The 21445-nt window shown below is 35.3% G+C and overlaps 1 pseudogene; it reads left to right on the forward strand.

The window, feature by feature from the left end:
• LOC132278420 (pentatricopeptide repeat-containing protein At1g31430-like) overlaps positions 1-20021 on the forward strand; it is a 40724-nt pseudogene extending 20703 nt beyond the window's left edge.
• Positions 20022-21445: the final 1424 nt, after the last annotated feature.

Below are 21445 nucleotides of genomic sequence, written 5' to 3' on the forward strand. Positions count from 1 at the left end.
ATAAGAGTGGGTTAGGCCCACATGCAAGTTGCATCCTACTACATTCCATACAAAAATCTGATACGCAGATACATCCTAGATAGCTCGGCAATATCTAAAATAGTCCATAAATATATATATCCACACTAAGGGACATTCACTGGACTATATAGGGGGTTTCAACCTGAATAGAAGGAAACATACGAAACGCACCTAAGTGGGCATGAGTACCTAAGCCTAACAGGATATACCTCAACCTATCACAGCCAGCTACGCATCCGCTACATATATGCGCCTTAACCATTGACTCTGAGACTCAAGCTCATATCATAGTACCATAATCACATATATAAAGTCCGTCTAAAACTAGAGTATGTCATTCAATTCTTTGTTGATCTGACATAAGACTCCTAATCCGGTTAGTCACTCAACTTATTCAGTCGATCTGACTTAACCGTGAATAACAATAAATCCAGGTAGTCATTCAACTTACTCAGTCGATCTGACTTAACCACAAACAACAATTAATTCAGATGGTCACTTAACTTACTCAATCGATCTGACTTAAATAAAATTAGGATTCAAAATTTTACAATCCTTTCCTTTAATCCAATAGGTTAGGTCTTAGCATTTTGAGCTAAGCCATCCCTAGTATGCCACCGTCCCATACCGGTGCACACGATTCATAAATGATGCACACTCAAATGAACATCAAGTACATCCAAGAACCAACATAATAGAAATCAGATATAGATAAGATCCTACCATGCATCTAGTATAAGATTAAAATCATAGAACTTCTATTTAAATTGCTAAAGTATTTATAAGCAATTTAAACCATCCATATCCATCCAATTGACAAAACAGAAATTATAACAGTTCATCAATTTACATCCATAGCATGATATAATGATTATCAGAATTATAAACTGAGTACATTATACTAGAATTTCCACACGGTACTTTTATACCAGTTCATTTAAATTACTAAAACAAAGATTAGTAATTAAATTCTCCTCAATCCTCGACGGCATGTAAATTAATATTTAAATCCCATGACGTCCATTTAATTCCCAAATCTTAAAACCTGTGTATAATATAATGATACTCAGAAGTCTAACCTGCACATTATATAAAACCCCAACGGTATTTTATACTAATCCTTTTAAACTGGTTAAAACAAAACCAGCAAGTAAAACCTCCTCAACCAGCAAGTAAAACCTCCTCAACTCCGAGAGCATGTAAATAAACATCTAAAATTACACGACATCCATAACCGCAACCCAACCAACACTCCTGTGACTTAAATATGTTATATATATCATTAATATAAAGTCCTAAAAATACCTTTTATATCCATTTATTTAATTTGCTAAAACAACTAGCAATTCAGTCTTCCTTCCTTCTGATACAGCATGCACATTAATATTTTATAATTCAAGATGTCTTTTATTGACCTGACACATAGTTATAAGTAGGACTTAACTTTTGTAGTTAATTCATCTTATTTCAATATAGGTAGGACTTAGTGTTTGAACTAATCCATCCCCAATATAGGTAGGTCTCAGTGTTTTGAACTGAACCGTCCCTAATATGTCATCGTCCCATACCGGTGCATAGAAATCCACATAAGTAGGACTTAACCTTTTATAGTTAATCCAACTCATTCCAAAATAGGTAGGATTTAGTATTTTACTAATCCATCCCTAGTATGCCACCGTCCCATACCGGTGCACACAATCCTCTAAACAACATAATTGTAAAGATAATAATTGTTACTGTCTAGTTATCCAGAATATGCATAAATATAGTTTAGTACATATAACATGACATTAGGCAATCATTACAGAACCTAAACATCACATTCCAACCATTTAAATTGCTAATATGAGTCATAGCATTTAAACCTCCATTTACCATTGTTGACCAACAACAGTATAAATAGTTATCAACTATATTCCAAAATAACCACAGATATAGTTTCACATGTGTAAAACTAAATCATGCATCCACTAACAGAGTTAGAATCCAAATCCCAGTCCTTTAAATTGACAGAATCCAACTATGCAATTACCTCCTCCAAACTGTGTCGTAACAGATGAGATATATAACAGATTTAATTGTCAGTTAATCCCAACTAAGCATACATGTAATTAAATAACAGAATGCTTATAACTCAGCTGCAAAACAAGATTTATAATTCTAAGTCATACAGAGAAACTTAAATCCCTAAAACAGTAAGCCATTACCAGTTTATGTCAACCCTTTCTCTTACAGGTTTACTTTGAACCTTAGGCTTATCCATCCCAAATTTCTGGATTTAAGCTTACTTCTCAATTCTTATATAAGTCTTAAGCAGTGTATTACATCATTTAGTAGCCTTGAAACAGTTTCATAAACTCAGTCTTAGACAAACAGTCCATTAAAACTTAGTATACGCAAAAACAAAAGAAAGAGAAGGCTCTGAAACTCAAAGAGCCCTCTCTATTCAAGGAGAGCCGGCTCCCCTTCCTTGGGAGCCGGCTCTAGATGGTTGAGAGCCGGCTCTCAACCCTAGAGAGCTGGCTCTTGTGTTTTGGGAGCAGGCTCCCTCCATTTTTGGAGCCTGCTCTCACCTCTAAGAGCCGTGGCTGCGTCTGCGTGTGTCTTCTCTGACTCCGGTGGTTTCCAGTCTTTAAAAATAGTTTCATTATAGATTTTTAAAGTCCTATCCTCATCCCAGATTGATCACAAGACAGAGTCATACCCCTTTTAGTTGAATAACAGATCAAAGTTTGAAACAACGGTAACCATATAAAAGACTGAACTTGTAGTCAACTGAGAACCAGATTTAATTCCATGATGTTAGAAACTTATTTAACATGTTTAATTTCAGGTTTTAAGATCCCACTCACATCCCAGAGTAACCACAAGACAGAGTTATACAAACAAGAACAAAATTAAACATCAATTTGTAAAGCATCGACAATCAAATTTTAAGCTCAACGTGTAAAACTATGAAAACAGATTATATTCAATGATGTTTAATACTGTTACAACATATATAAACGATGTCATTAAGTCTTACTTTAATTCCTGGAGTATAACTAAGCATGCACATAACACAAATTCCTGGGAAAGAGAAGATCAGAAACTTGCCTTTGAATTTCAGATTTGAAATTCTAATTCACCGTCTCTGTATAATATGTTTGGGTCCTAAACTGCAAGTCTGCTCCTCCAGTGCCTCGGTTCAACCCAGAAACACCTCTCCTTCCTCCTTCTTGGTCCAACCTTGATCCAGACCAAAACCTAGACCTTCTCTCTTTATCTTCCTCTATGTCTCTCAATACCTCACTGTATCTCTGTTCTACAGAAAACCTACATTTTGTTTTGTGTTGTTTTAAACCCTAATCCACTGTAATATCCATATATATATAGGTTTAGACATTAAACCCTAATCATATATAACCTGGCCCACATGTAAACCTAGGTTACAATCAATGACGGCTGCCTATGAAAACTATAAACCCAATGAAAAGCTATATAACAGTCACGTTGAGAACTAACTAAATTAACCATCACAAAATTAATCCAATTAAAATAATTAAATAAAATAATCAAATCCGTAATTACGATAATTAATTAATTAACTTAAACAATGAATGCAATTAAAAACAATTACACAAATAATCAAGTAAACTAACACACAACTAAATCAATTAATCAATGAAAAATAAAATAAAATTTCCAATTCTATCCTTTTGAAAACTAGGGGTATTACAATCTTCCCTCCTAACAAAAGGAATTCCATCCTCGGAATTCACGAAACTTTGAATTAATGACTTTACCAAATTCATTTCCGTTTTCGTGTGGTACAACTTCATTAGATGAGCTCTACCAAATTCCAACATATCCAACAATATACCATGTATAAGAAATAGCATATTTGTACAACTCCCAGATTGTATTTATCAACGATCCAATCGTCCCCAATATTTAGTGAAGGGTAATGATCCTTATTCCTCCATGTTCCATAGAATAGACGCATAAAATTCTTATGCATGCAGCGCTTAACAAGTTGGTAACGCTATAATATAAGCAACTGCCTAACTCGATTAGCAAAATCCATGAAAAAGCAGTGTAATACAGAAAACTAACCTTCCTCCAAAACAACCATTTCCTGATAGAGAACTCTTATGTACAAGTTCAACTATCTATAAAATCTGATTACCGCCTCCAAACCGTACACACTCATTACCAAAAGAGAGTATGTTTCTCTGATGTATCCTTACATAAAGTCAAGGTCTTGTCATATAACCTCGCTTCCAGGCCGGACCAACCAGTAAGAGATCGGCACCACCCACTATCCAAAATCCCAGACGTTGTCGCACGAACCCCCTTGTGCCAACAATAGCATAGATAATATCTGAAAAGCTGAGTAACACTTCCAATTACCCATGCCAACCTAGGATATATCCTAAGCATATTTGCCGTGATTTAAATATAATATCGCGATCACATTTCCCGTCTAGAGATGCGAAGCATAGTTGTTGCTCCAACACCTTCAAAAAAAACTCATTTGACACAACACCGGTTATCTTCTATATTGAATAACCACATGCTATAACTCCGTTATCAGCGCAATGGAAAATGGATAAGAAGCGCTAAAGTAAACACTACTAAAGTGTAGTCCACAAACGAACTTGCTCTATCCACTATTCTTAAACCATATGGAATTAACATTCCAACTAATGTTGGTAACTTCTACCAACCATCCCCTCCTGATTAGTTCTACTCCCATTTCGATATAGGAAGTGGCTAAAACCTCCAGTGATATCCAAGTATCAATTTTCCACCTTGTTAGCAGATGACACATTTAGAAACAGTGATATACCTGTCTCTATCCATACCGGCTCACCAAGACGAACCTGATAAGTCGTACTATTACTCCTATCCATTTAACTGCAATGTAAAATTTATGAATTTTACACCTCAGTCACTTCGACCTTACCAGAATCAGAAAGATAACTACTATTCCTCCTTCAGTACCTTAAACTCATCGGAGTAAGGTACTACCTCCTATGGGGTCAGCCCAAACATTCCAAGTTGATCGCCTCCATTTTCCTGGTAACAGCAAATGTTATTATTTCCACATGCTAAAACTTAACTGACTTCCAAAATAACAACCGAAGGTTTAATTACCATAACGGTTGGTAACATCATCCTTCTCCCCACCACCTCCACTAGACACAACTTAATGCAAAGTGTGAATCACCACACCTGTACATCTAAGTCGTCTCGTGATCCGTGCTGTTTGTAGGAACTAATATCTTACCAGTTCTAAAATAGACAACACTAAGTTGATTTAATTGTATCAGTCACCCAGAATCCTGACCCCTGTGTAGAATCAGCAATCTAATTCTGTCGAAATTACTTCGTCAATCCCGGCTCTATTATGAGAAGTGGCTGCAAGGATCTAATGATCTCTGACGGTCCATCTAGATTATTTACTAGATATCAGACTTTGAGACAAACCATTATGTCCCTCCTCCTACCTGCCTCCCAAACATCTGCTTTCTTTTTGCGAAGCATCATGTTTCCTTTGAGACCGATTAAAGAACTAAAAGTTACGAACCTTAGTTCGTACATTCCCTTTCCAATTTGTCTAACGGAAGTATCGTTAATCCGGTAACACCCGCTTCCAGATTTAGGTGTTCTGTCCCACCTTCAAGTCTTTGACACCCTACTTTTCTAATACAAGTGTCTAATAAACATCCTATCCAAAAGCAACTTTATATGGAATCTTATGATCCTCTAAATAGATAACAATCTATTTGAACCAAATTTATCCTCGATATGCAACTCCGGTAACTCCTCCTAACGACACACCCTTATGAACCAAATTCTTGATTTAAGGATAGACTGACGAATAGGTAATCTGCCTACTAACCTTAGTCGGTGTCATTTCCACAAGTACTTAAACCAGTACCAAAATCCTCTTACTGACTTGCAAACACCTGTTTAAAAATTTTGAGAAAATATTCAGCCAAGTTCCTCCGATAAACCATCGTGACATTACAGTTTATCAAATGAGTCTATATCATTTGACTCGAACTGCTAGTTTACTTATCCCACCCTGAAAACATACTATAACTACGCATAGCTAGGTTCATTAAATTGTCTCAAGGTCGATACACTTACCAAATCCTATAACCATATGCCCAAAATCCTAGCGTACTTAACGCTATTCCTCCAAAACGGTAGTTGACTGATCACCCTCTTGTGTCCCCAACCAAACCGTATTCCTGATCTAGAATTATTAACGAAAAGGAAGCACATAAAGCACACACAAATAAAACACAATAAAACATGATAGAACCCTACGTAAAACATCGTTCCTCTTAGCAAAGAGAAGCTTCTTCTCAAAATCAACTTTACCTGATTGGTTCACAATCTCCCTTTTACAGTTTCAGAGGAAATCATCCAACCTCGAAACATAAACTCAAATCATAGCTCAACACAATCCATTTGCTTCAGCAAATTCCAAAGGCTTAACCTTCATCCTCTTTATACACGGAATGCCAACTGTCCAAAGTAGCTTTGTAAAGCAACTTAGACCATCCCAACCTAATCCCCATACTCCTCGGAACGTGATATAAAATCATTGCTTCGGTCTGAGAAGAACTCCATCCAATCCTAAACTCCTGAAGAGTTCACTTTATCTACATTTTCTAAATGTAATCCCAAAGGTTAACTATCTGAAGGTCGATCCATGCCAACTCGATTAGCATCGTTCACTATACTCTTAGCGAACAAGATCACTCTCGCGTGATCATTGCTTTCCAAGATTCAATACCCTCTTTCTTGAGTATGTTGAAAACTCCTCCCCTAGAGTCCTCTTTGGACTCCTATTCCTCGGTTGTCTCCTTTAGGAGAACACTGAAATCGTGTTGGTCCCTTTATACGGTGACCTAAAACACACTCTTAAATCATTCCTTGGCGTATACTTCTAAAAGTAGTGCCAATCGGAATTAACCTTCAATCCCAAGTTCTGCTTCTGATAGAGAACTTGATAACGTACTCCTCTACTCCTTTGGTCTAATTCACTGTCACCGCGGACCCCATCCTCCTTTTAGTGTCAACCATTCCATAATTATGGAATATAATTAACATCAGTTGCTCATCCTAATGCACCGTAAAAAAGTACAACGAATCCTAATATAGCTCTAAGTTTTTAAAAGACGCAACGCGGAAGACTTCTAACGAAAGACACTCCTAGGGACACTAGAACCTGGAGTGCTCTAATACCAACTGTGATACCCCTCGATTCTAGCCACGGGTGATCAAGTCCGAGCACAGATCCGAGGGATACCAAACAATTAATATGTAAACAAGCAGAAATTAAAAACTGAATTTAAGGATAAATTAATAATACGCTGAAAGAAATCTAAAATAAGAACCCTCAAACTTGAAATAATAAATTAAGTATAATTTAAAACCGTACAACTCGGGAATCCACCTAGTGGACCCTTAATCCCAAATCCTTGAATAAATTTACAGAATTAAAATCCAACATTAAAATAGAAAGGAAATCCTATGTAATCGGAAGAGTGAGTGTCTGTATCTGCATCAAAACGATCACGCTTTGAGCCTGGTATTGTCAACCACTTGAAAAATAATAGAGTGGGTCAGGCCCACATGCAAGTCATGATCTACTACGATCCAAACAGAAATCCGATACACAGATACATCTTAGATAGACTCAACAATATCTAGAGTAGTCTATATGTGTATATATTACACACTACAGGACGCTCATTAGTCCAATAGGTATGTCTCAGCCTGAGTAGAGATACCATGCAAATCATACGTAATGTGGTCATGTGTATCTAGACCTACTAGGGAACAAAACCATTGTCCAGTTATCCATCCTAGGCGATATACGCACCCTAACTATGGTCCTGAGACTCAAGCTCATACCACGGCACCATAACATAAATATATAAAGTCCGTTCAATGTGTGTCATTCAAATAGTTTATTAACCTGACACATAGTTATAAGTAGGACTTAACTTTTGTAGTTAATCCATCTTATTTCAATATAGGTAGGACTTAGTGTTTAAACTAATCTATCCCCAATATAGGTAGGTCTTAGTGTTTTGAACTGAACCGTCCCTAATATGCCACCGTCCCATACCGGTGCATAGAAATCCACATAAGTAGGACTTAACCTTTTATAGTTAATCCAACTCATTCCAAAATAGGTAGGATTTAGTATTTTACTAATCCATCCCTAGTATGCCTCCGTCCCATACCGGTGCACACAATCCTCCAAACAACATAATTGTAAAGACAATAATTGTTACTGTCCAGTTATCCAGAATATGCATAAATATAGTTTAGTACATATAACATGACATTAGGCAATCATTACAGAACCTAAACATCACATTCCAACCATTTAAATTGCTAATATGAGTCATAGCATTTAAATCCTCCATTTACCATAGTTGACCAACAACAGTATAAATAGTTATCAACTATATTCCAAAATAAGCACAGATATAATTTCACATGTGTAAAACTAAATCATGCATCCACTAATAGACTTAGAATCCAAATCCCAGTCCTTTAAATTGACATAATCCAACTATGCAATTACCTCCTCCAAACTGTATCGTAACAGATGAGATATATAACAGATTTAATTGTTAGTTAATCCCAACTAAGCATACATGTAATTAAATAACAGAATGCTTATAACTCAGCTGCAAAACAAGATTTATGATTCTAAGTCATACAGAGAAACTTAAATCCCTAAAACAGTAAGCCATTACCAGTTTATGTCAACCCTTTCTCCTACAAGTTTACTTTGAACCTTAGGCTAATTCCATCCCAAATTTTTGGATTTAAGCTTACTTCTTAATTCTTATATAAGTCTTAAGCAGTGTATTACATCATTTAGTAGCCTTGAAACAGTTTCATAAACTCAGGCTTAGCCAAACAGTCCATTAAAACTTGGTATACGCAAAAACAAAAGAAAGAGAAGGCTTTGAAACTCAAAGAGCCTTCTCTATTCAAGGAGAGCCGGCTCCCCTTCCTTGGGAGCCAGCTCTAGATGGTTGAGAGCCGACTCTCAACCCTAGAGAGCCGGCTCTTATGTTTTGGGAGTAGGCTCCTTCCATTTTTGGAGCCTTCTCTCACCTCTAAGAGCCGTGGCTGCGTCTGCATGTGTCTTCTCTGACTCCGGTGGTTCCCAGTCTTTAAAAATAGTTTCATTATAGATTTTTAAAGTCCTATCCTCATCCCAGATTGATCACAAGACAGAGTCATACCCTTTTTAGTTGAATAACAGATCAAAGTTTGAAACAACGGCAACCATATAAAAGACTGAACTTTTAGTCAACTGAGAACCAGATTTAATTCCATGATGCTAGTAACTTATTTAACATGTTTAATTTTAGGTTTTAAGATCCCACTCACATCCCATAGTAACCACAAGACAGAGTTATATAAACAAGAACAGAATTAAACATCAATTTGTAAAGCATCGACAATCAGATTTTAAGCTCAACGTGTAAAACTATGAAAACAGATTATATTCAATGATGTTTAATACTGTTACAACATGTATAAACGATGTCATTAAGTCTTACTTTAATTCCTGGAGTATAACTAAGCATGCATATAACACAAATTCCTGGGAAAGAGAAGATCAGAATCTTGCCTTTAAATTTCAGATTTGAAATTCTAATTCACCGTGTCTGTATAATATGTTTGGGTCCCAAATTGCAAGTCTGCTCCTCCAGTGCCTCGGTTCAACCCAGAAACACCTCTCCTTCCTCCTTCTTGGTCCAACCTTGATCCAGACCAAAACCTAGATCTCCTTTCTGTGTCTCTCAATACCTCACTGTATCTCTGTTCTACAGAAAACCTATGTTTTGTTTTGTGTTGTTTTAACCCCTAATCCACTGTAATATACATATATATATAGGTTTAGACGTTAAACCCTAATCCATATATAACCCGGCCCACATATAAACCTAGGTTACAATCAATGACGGCTGCCTATGAAAACTATAAACCCAATGAAAAACTATATAACAATCACGTTGAGAACTAACTAAATTAACTATCACAAAATTAATCCAATTAAAATAATTAAATAAAACAATCAAATCCATAATTACGATAATTAATTAATTAACTTAAACAATGAATGCAATTAAAAACAATTACACAAATAATCAAGTAAACTAACACATAACTAAATCAATTAATCAATGAAAAATAAAATAAAATTTCCAATTCTATCCTTTTGAAAACTAGGGGTATTACAAGAGCTGGCTCTCTCATCTAGGGAGCCGGCTCCCTCACTTAGGGAGCCGGCTTTCTCCTTGAGAGCTCAGCTTTTCCGCCTCTAGTCTTTTTTTTCGCTTCCAGTGAAGTTCCAGTTGTTTATTCTAATTTTTTTTAAAGATTCCAGGGTTCAATTCAAGTCTTAACAGTCCTAGAAACTTCTCAAATTCCATTATAAATGGATTGACAAAAATTAAAACAGAATAGCAACAGTTTATGCAAGAAAACAATTACAGTTACCTAAAATGTAAAAATAGTTTGCAGCTTGATTCTTTATGCATAAACATCTATTTTAAAGTTTAATTAACTTCTTGGAGACCATATAGAATGCACAGAACACAAGTTTACAAGAAGAAAATAGAATAAAACTTCCTTTAGGTTTCAGTTTTAAACCTTTCAACGTCGTCTCTAAATTCTCCGACGACGGCCGACTATCGGTAAACCTCCTACTGCTCAGTTTCAATCCCACAAGCCATCCATTCCTTCCTCTTTGGTACACCTTCAGTCCATAGTTGAAAGCCTAACTGGTTCTCTCAGTTTCCCTTTGTGTTTTTCCCCTCAAACCCTCTTTGTTTCTCTCTACTTCCAGTCACGGGAAAAGGGTTCAAAACTCTTGCAGACCCAAAGCTTATATATATATAAGCTTCTATAAACCCTAACCCTAATTCCAACCCCCTATAAGTCGGTGACCATAAGTTATATAAACATAAAACCCTACGACATATACAAATTATAAGCTACCAAAAATTACACGTCAATTAAATTAACAATAATCAAATATATAAATTAACCAACAATTAAATTAAAACCATTATAATTAAACAATTAATTTTAAAATAATTACAATTAATCAATTAAGTAAATAATAAAATGAATAAACAATTACAATTAAGCGCATCACCAGATAATCACATTTAAATACACATAATACAATTAGTTAAATTTCGATTATATCTTTTTGAGAATTAGGAGTATTACATTCTTCCCCCCTAACAAAAGGAATTCTGTCCTCGGAATTCACGAAATTCTGAATTCTTTTATTGTAAATTCATTTCCATTTCGTTGTGGATTTTGCCTTTTTTATGGGCTCCACAGAATTCCAAATTCTCATAGTAAAGTTATGGTTCCTATAATGAAGAAACAAAAACTACACATAGGTCGTATCTTATATTCCTCCTTACCCAATACCTATACCAGGGTACAAATCCACCGTCCTCCAAATGCCATAGAATATACCAAAAATTTATATGCCTGTAGTGGTTAACAAGTTGGTAACGCTAAAGTTAGGTGACTGCATAAATTGATTAACCAAATCCGTGAAAAGTCAATTTAATACGTAAAACTGACCTTCCTCCAAAAAGCACATTGCTTCCTATACGGAAGACATCCCAAATAACCATTTCCTGATAGAAAACTCGGATATACGAGTTCAACGAAGTACAAAATCCGACTGTCGCCTCCAACCCGCGCGCAATCCTTTATAACCGAGAATATGTCACTCCGATGTATCCTTATATAAAGTCAAGGTCTTATTATATAACCTTGCTTCCATGTCAGACCAACCAGTGAGAGATCTGCACTACGAACCATCCAAAACCTCATACGTTGTCACATTAACCTCCTTGTGCCAACACTAGCACAGATAATAATTGAAAAGCAAAGTAGCACTTTCAATTACCTATGCAAACCTAGGATATATGTCCTAAGCATATCCTCCATGATCAAAGATAATATCTCGACCAAACCTCTCGTCTAGAGATGTGAAACAAAATCGTTGCTCCCACACCTGTAGAAAAATTCCTTTGATATAGCACTGTTTATCTACTATAAGAAATAACAACATGTTATAACTCCGTTACCAGTGCAATGTAGAAATGATACAAAATGCCAAAGTAAACACTACCAGAATTAGTGTCCATAAGCGAACGTGCTTTATCCACTACTCTGAATCCATATGGAACTAAAATTCCAACCAATGGCGGTAATTTCGCCCATCCATCCACTCCTGATTAGTCCTACTCCCATTTTAATATAGGAAGTGGCTAAATCCTCCATTGATAGCCAAGTATCAAATTTCCACCTTGCTAACAGGTGATATACTTGGAGACAGTTATGTACATGTCCTTATTCGTATCTGCTCACCGAAACGAACCCGGTATGTCACCGAAACCTCCATTAACCATTTGACTGCATCGTAAAATTTTATGAATTTTACATCTCAGTCACTCTGACCTTCAGTACCCTAAGCTCAGCTGAGTAAGGTACTACCTCCTCCAGGGTCAGCTCCAATATTCTAAGTTGACCGCCTCAATTTCTTTGGTAATAACAAAAGTTATTTTTACACAAGCTAAAACTCAACTGAGTTCAAAATAACCATCGAAGGTTCAATGACCATATCGGTTGATAAAATCATCCTCCTCCCTATTACTTCCACCAAACAAAACTGAATGCAAAGTGTGAATCACCACATCTATCCATCTAAGCCGTCTCGTGATCCGCGCTATTCATATGAACTGATATCTTACCAGTTCTAAAACAAACAAAATGAAGCTATTTTAATTTTATCAGTCAAGCAATATCCCAACCAGAATCCTGACCCTTGTGTAGAATCAACAATCTCTCAACTAAATCCGTGGAAACGACTCTGTCATTCCTACTTTAGTAAGAGAAATGGCTGCAAGGATCTTGCGATCTCTGATGGTCCATCTGGATTATCTTCTAGATATCAGACTTTAAGACAACATCACTGTGTCCCTCCTCCTACCTGTCCTCAAAATATCGGCTTCATTCAGTAATAAGATCATACATAAAGTACCATTAGTCTAGTACCACCAGCTTCCATCTGCACCTATTGTTTAATTTGGAGCATCGCCAAACGTTAACTCTGTAACTAAATCCATACATTCCGATCGGTGATAAACTTTAGAAAGTCATGTGATAATTTTATTTATCAAAAGTCAACTAACTACAACTTTCCCACATGCATCGTGCATCTCTTCTTTATTTAGATGCTCGGTCTCACCTTCATGTCCTTGACATCCTACTTCTCTAACACAAGTAAGTGTCTATTAGACTTCTCGTTTAACTTTAAAAGAATATAGAATCTTTCCATCCTCCAAAAAGTTAATAATTTCCTAGCAACAGCTATTTGTTGCGAACTGTGACTAAAAAAAAAAAAAAATTCCATTTTATTTGTGCCAATGAAGAGACTTTGCTTCCTCCTCGATATGCAACTCCGGTAACTCCTCCTAATGATACCCCCTCAGGAACAAAATTCTTGATTAAGAATTGACTGATGACTAGTTAGTCCGTTTACTATCCTCAGTCAGTGCCATTCTAATAAGTACTTAAACTAGTACAAAATCCTCTTGCCGACTAGGGAACAACTTTTGAAATTTCCAAAAAAATGTTCAGCAGAGTCAGTACCTTCGATAAATCATCATGGTGTTACAGTATATCAAGCGAATCTATATCATTTGACTCGAACTGCTGGTTTTAATTATCCCATCCTGAAAACATACCATTATTACGCATATCTAGGTTCATTAGATTGCCTAACATTAGGAATACTTACCAAATCCTATGACCACATGCCCAAAATCCTAGCGTAATTCACGCTATTCCTCTAAAACGGTAGTTTGCTGATCACACACTTGTGTCCCCAACTAAACCGCATTCCCGATAATGAAACACATAATGCACACACAATAAAACACAATATAATCCTACGTAAAACATCGTTTCTCCCAGAAAAGAAAGTCTCTTCTGGAACTCAACATTATTTGATTGAGTCACAATCTCCTTTTACAGTTTCGGAGGTAATCATCCAACCTCGAAACATATTCTTTAAACATAACTCAAAACAAAATCCATTTACCTCAGCAAATTCCAAAGTGTAACCCTCATCCTCCTTATATGCGGAATGCAAACCGTCTAACGTAGCTTTATAAAAGCAACTAGAACGTCACAACTTAATCCCCCTATTCTCCGAAACTTGATATTAAATCATGGCTTCATTCTGATAAGAACTCCATCCGATCCTAAACTCCTGAAGAGTACTTTTATCTACCTCTTTTAAAGGTAAAATGAAAGTTAAACTATATGTAAGTTGATTCACACCAACTCTACAAGTATCATTCACTATATCACTAGCGAATAAGATCACCACCGTGTGATCCTTCATCTTCAAGTTTAGTACATTCTTCCCGGATACCTTACAACCTCTCCATTAGTATCCTCTTTGGATTCCTATTTCTCGTTTGTCTCCGTTATGAGAACAACTAAAATCGTGTTAGTCCCATTATACGGTGACCTATAACATGTAATACTCCTAATTTTAAAAGGATAGTCTCGGTATTTATTTATTTATTTTTATTGTATTTTTTTAATTGTTTAATTGATTATTTGACTAATTGTTTATGTGTTTAATTGAATTAAGTGTTACTTGATTAATTGGTTACTTATCTATGTGTTATTTGTATTTTGTCTAGGTGTTATTTGTATTATTTGTTTAATTAGATTGGGTGCTTAAATGATGTATTTGATTAATTGTAATTAATTGCAAATTAAATGATTAAATGTTTTATTTTATTTTATTTTATGGTTATGGTTAGTGGTAATGGGCTAACTAATTGGGTCCTATGGACTACTTAGATAGGAGGTTGGATGGGTATGGATAATTACCCATTGATAGTTGTATATGTATATATATAGATATATATGTATATACATATATATAAAAAGGAAAGTAATTTATTAATATTATAGTAACTTTAGTATTAATAAATAATCTGATGTATATATTTTATATATTTATATAATAAGAATATACATATATTTTATACATAACATATTTTAAGTTACCTTTTTAATATTATGGTAACTTTAGTATAAATAAATAATCTGATGTATATATTTTATTTATTTAATGAAGATACAGATAGATTATATACGTAACATGTTTTAAGTTACTTTTTAATATTATGGTAATTTTAGTATAAATAAATAATCTGATGTATATATTTTATTTATTTAATGAGGATATAAATAGATTATATACGTAATATGTTTTAAGTTACATTTTTAATATTATGGTAACTTTAGTATTAATAAATAATCTAATGTATATATTTTATTTAATTAATAAGGATATACATAGATTATATACGTAACATATTTTAAGTTATCTTTTTAATATTTTCATTTTTTATTTTTCTTTATTAAGTTGACTTGGATTGGGAAAATGAATAGGGTTATTATTTAACTTATAAATACACAACTATAGGTTGAAAATGGAGTGAAAATATATCACGTAATATATTCTATAGAGAAAGAGTTAGAGAGAGAAGGAGAAAGAGGAAGGAAGAAGGAGAAAACCCTATAGAGAGAAGATCAAGAAAGAAGAAATTAAACTTTCAATTCGAAAGTTTAAGGCAAGTTCTTATTCTATCTCTTTCCTTTTGATTCGTGTTTTTATGCATGCCTAGGAAATTCCAGGATTTATTAAACACACAAAATTAAATAATTATGCATGTTTAATTGGATTAGAACATAGGTTTTATGAATTTGGTTCATATCTGTTCTTATATTATGAATTGATAAATACATGATTTTGATTTGATTTCCGGTGTGAATTTTTACATGTTTAAATTATGTATATTTCATATCTGTGGAATGATGGAACGTAGAAACTTATCTAGGATTCCTGAACATTAAATAGAAACTAGGTTTGGGTTTAAATAAATTTAAATAGACTCAATCATAATGATGCTTATTATTTGAATGTTTTAAACAAACGAATGAATTTAATCTTTTAATATGTTTTAGCAATTGAGATTAAATGTGTAGGATGAATTGGATATGGAGAATACTTATTTGACGGTATAATAAAATATCATCATATGTATAAGATTCAGTTTATGTAGGACATATGATTTAGGAAGCTTAAGTAAATAATAAGTCATTCCTATTTTGTGATAACTTGATATCATATTATCATAGTTATTTCTAGATTGTTTGATGTATTTCCTTAATCGTTACATTAATTGTTGGATTGTGTGGTTTAATACACCGGTATGGGACGGTGGCATTCTAGGGACGGATTAACTTATCAGTTAAGTCCTACCTATTTTATATAAGGGAATGGGTTAACTAAAATGTTAAGTCCTACTTATATTCAAGTCAGGTTAGCTGAACAAGTTGAATGACTTATGGATAATTAATTTATTATATAAGGGAATGGATTAACTAAAATGTTAAGTCCTACTTATATTCAAGTCAGGTCAGCTGAACAAGTTGAATGACTTATGGAGGATTAATTTATACCGGATAGGATGGTTACTAGATTATATATATATATAAGTATGGTGCCATGATATAAGCTTGAGTCTCAGGGTCAGTGGTTAGGGTGCGTATATCGCCAGGGATGTGTAGCTAGATATAGTGTAGTTGTGTACCCTGGTAGGTCTAGGTATTCATGCCCACTATATGTGCGTATTGCATGTTGCCTACTATTCAGGTTGAGACAACCTTATAGTCTAGTGAGGTTCCTTTTGTGTGTATATATATATATATATACGGACTACTAGTTACTGTTGGATTGACTAGGATGTATACGTATATCGGATCTCTACTTAGACTGTAATAGAGTAGAACTTGTTTGTGGGCCTGACCCACCATTATTTTTCAGGTGTTCGTCAGGAATAGAGGTTGTTCATGCTGAGCAGGGATCAGTCTACTTCATTCTTCCGATGCTACATAGGAGTTCCTTTATGATTCAGTTTTCTGATTTAGACAGTTATTGCTGTCATTTGTTTAGTTTGGAATTTATAGGGGTCCATACAGTATGGATTCCCGAGTTGTATTTTGAAAGATCAGTTGTATCAGAAGAGTTTATTAATTAATGGAAATATATTCTGAGGTTTATTATTAGATTATCATTTTAGTTTCTTGTCAGCATCTTATTTATTCTTCTTTATTCTTTTGTACTCTGTGTTCGTTTATTATCAATTTGTTTTGATATCCTCGGGTATTCGGATGTGGGCCTGGCCAACCCGCATTCGGAAATCCGGGGGGGGGGGGGGGTATCACATAACACATTCATAAATCCTTCCTTGGCTTCTACTTTTAAAAGTAGCGCCAACTGAAACTAACCCTTCAATCCTAAGTTCTGCTTCTAATAAAGAACTTGATAACGTACTCCTTTACTCTTCTGGGTCTGTATCGCTTTCGCCTTGGACCCCATCCTCTTCCTAGTGTCAACCATTCCATAACTATGAAATATAATTGACATTAGCTGCTCCTCCTAACGAACCGTAAAAGAGTACAACGAATGCTAATATGGCTCTAAGTTTTTAAGAGACGCAACGCGGAAGTCATATAATGAAAGACACTCTTAAGGACACTAGAACTTGAAGTGCTCTGATACCAACTGTGATACCCATCGATTCTATAGCCACGGGTGATCAAGTCCGAGCACAGATCTGAGGGATACCAGACAATTAATATGTAAAAAAGCAAGAGTACAAAAGAATAAAAATAAAATAATATGCTGAAAAGAATTCTAAATATAAAAAGTCTCCAAATAGATTAATATAATTTAATCTTATCAATTCGTACAACTCGAGAATCCATCCAGTGGATCCCTAATAATCCCAAATGAAAATAAATTATATAACCAAAATCCAAAACTAAATACGAAAGGAAGTCCTACATAGTCAGAAGAGTGAGTGTCTGTATCTGCATCATCACGATCAAGCACTAAGCCTAATACTGTCGAACACCTGAAAAATAAAAGTGGGTCAGGCCCACATACAAGTTTCATCCTACTACATTCCATGCATAAACTCGATACGCAAATACATCCTAGATAGCTCTGCAATATCTAAAATAGTCCATAAAAATATATATATCCACACTAAGGGACATTCATTGGATTATATAGGGGTTTTCAACCTGAATAGAAGGCAACATGCAAAACGCACCTAAGTGGGCATGAGTACCTAAGCTTATTCTACGCCAAGAAGATCTTCAATTAAATTGAAGACCCGAGTTTATTTGTTTACAATGTAATGATCAAAGAATATGCCAAGAAAGGTAGCTTTAGAAAAACTCTTTTTTTGTTTGATCAATTGAGGATACACGGTTTGTGGCCAGATAATTTCACCTACCCCTTTGTTTTCAAGGCCATCGGATGCTTGCGGGGGGTTTTTATAGGTGAAAAGGTTCATGGGTTTGTTGTAAATAGTGGGGCTGAGTTTGATTGTTATGTTTGTAACTCACTCATGGACATGTATCCAGAACTGGGTTATGTTGTGAAATTGAAAAAGTTGTTTGATGAAATGCCTGAGGGAGAGATGTGGTTTCTTGGAATGTCTTGATCTCTGGATATGTTAGATGTAACAGATTTGATGATGCTGTTGACGTTTTTTGGCGTATGAAATGGGAAAGTAATCTGAAGCCTGAAGAAGCTACGATTGTAAGTACTCTTTCGGCCTGCACAGAACTGAAAATTTTGAAACTTGGTAAAGAAATTCACCAGTATGTTAGCCATGAGCTTGGATTTACCACTATAATTGGCAATGCCTTGTTGGATATGTACTCCAAGTGTGGATGTTTAAGTATAGCTTGACAAATTTTTGACGCAATGCCAGAGAAAAATGTGATTTGTTGGACAAGTATGGTGTCTGGGTATGTAAACAGCGATCAGTTGGATGAAGCTAGAGAGTTGTTTGAGAGAAGTCCAGTTATGGATATTATTCTTTGGACGGCTATAATTAACGGGGTATATGCAATTCAACTATGTTGATGAGGCACTAGCTCTGTTTGGGGAGATGCAAATCCAAAGAGTTAAGCCTGATTAATTCACTATGGTTGCTCTCCTTACGGGCTGTGCCTAGTTGGGAGCTCTGGAACAAGGAAAATGGATCCACGGTTACATAGATGAAAACAGAATCACAGTTGATGCGGTTGTTGGTACTGCTCTAGTAGATATGTATTGAAAACGTGGGTACATAGAGAAATCCCTTAAGATTTTCAATGGGTTGAAATAGATAGACACATCCTCATAGACTTCAATTATTTATGCACCGGCCATGAATGACAAAACCAAAAAGACACTGGAACTGTTCTCAGGTATGAAACAGGCCGGATTTAAACCTGACGATATCACATTTATTGGTGTTTTAAGTGCTTGCAGTTATGGGGGACTGGTAGAGGAAGGCCATTGGTACTTTAATTCAATGAGAGAGATGTATCAAATTGAACAAAGAACACTATGGGTGTCTAATTGACCTCCTTGGTCGTGCTGGATTATTAGATGAAGATGTACAAGACAAAAATAATGAGATTATAATTCCACTTTATGGTGATTTGCTGAGTGCCTGCAGAATCTATGGTAATGTTGATATGGGTGACCGTGTGGCTCAAAGGCTTGTGGAAATTGAATCTAATGATTCCAGTGTCCATACTCTTCTGGCCAATATCTATGCTTCTGCTCACAGATGGAAGACGTGACAAAAGTAAGACACAATATGAAAGCTCTAGGAGTCAAGAAGGCACCTGGGTGTAGTTCAATTGAGGTTAATGGAAATGTCCATGAGTTTGTAGTTGGAGATGCATCTCACCCACAAATGAAAGAAGTTCAATTAATGTTGAATAGCATGGCTAAACCATTGTCAGGTTTAGAAGCAAATGAAATGGAATGAGATTTTACACAGTTCCAACATTTTTGTGATGAATAAAACCTTATTTCACCAGTTCAAATTTGATCTTTCGAAAGATTTAAAAGATTGAGAATTTTCAGTTTGCTGCATATCATTCAATGGTTTAAGTTCTTAATTGAAACCCAAAAGTTCCCTCAGGTGTATGGCTCCAGTTATTCAAACACAACTTCTTGAGAAGAGAAGGGGCAGTAAGAAAGTATTACTCTGATGTTCGGAGAGTGAAGGGTACTTGTATAGAAGTGTTTGAAAATCTGAAAGGCGCGTCTGACAGATGCTTAGGAAGTTTCAGCACCTCAGGTGGGTGAGCAAGAAAATGGATGCATGACATTCTGAAGGAGTTACAGCTAAGCATAACAGGAAGTGCATCAAATCAATTTTGTAACCAACAAGGTCAGACCTGGTAAGCTTGTATGGTACACACTTTGTCGTTATTTTACATAACTTATAGAAATGCTTTGTATAACATAGGGGGAAAATAAAAAATGAATATTATGAATTCAATATGAAAATCTGAGTGACACTTGTGTACTTTGCATGTGTTGATTGACATAAAAACTATGCCTAATCAGATATGAATCGCTTGTCAACTTTTCTGTAGTAGCTACCAAATGACGACATAAGTATTGTAACCTGGATTTTTGGTTATGTAATTAGATTACAGAGGTAACTAAAGGAGAGACTGGTTTTTGATCTGCATGGTAAGCTTGAAATACTAAAGGTCTAACTGAAGACACTTTTATCTGAAATTATGTTCCATTGATAATTGATGCACAGATTTCTTGTTTTGAACAATACTGAATTACTCAAAAACCTTAAAGAGTGAACACACAGTAGTGTTATTATATAAACTAGAAGATATCAAATGTACATGTACCTTCATGCACACACACATAGGTATTGTGGTATCGTGTTATTCAGAATTCTACCTTAAACACAGTAGAAGTGCTCCTGGATCTTTTGCAACTCATAGGTGTTACCAAAAAATTGTTATAATTCTCACATTGCCTGGGAGTCATCTAATGCCAATTTGAATTAGTCATAATCTCCATCACCGTGTTAATTAACCATCTTTACCATGCATTTATGCAACAGGGCATAATCATAAAAATCATCACTATATATATATCATTTTCTCCATCTGCATGATTCTAATAGCATTCGGCTATGCTTAATTATAGAAAGGAAGAGGAAGTGTTGGGCTCGTTTCTGCCCTAGCAAGTCACACAAGGAGTGTGGAGTGAGTGTGGAGTGAGACTTCAAGGGGGTGGATGACCCAATGCCGGTGACAGTGCGTAGCACTAATTTACCCTGCCATATAGGAAATTTAAACGACAGTTCAATATATATATACACACACACACAGACACATGTTGGAGTAACCATTAATTATGTGATGGCGAATCGAA

This window comes from Cornus florida, unplaced genomic scaffold (assembly GCF_030987335.1).
Source record: "Cornus florida cultivar Cherokee Brave unplaced genomic scaffold, ASM3098733v1 CherokeeBrave_3.0.0_Hap2_Chr10, whole genome shotgun sequence".
NCBI classification, from domain to species: domain Eukaryota; kingdom Viridiplantae; phylum Streptophyta; class Magnoliopsida; order Cornales; family Cornaceae; genus Cornus; species Cornus florida.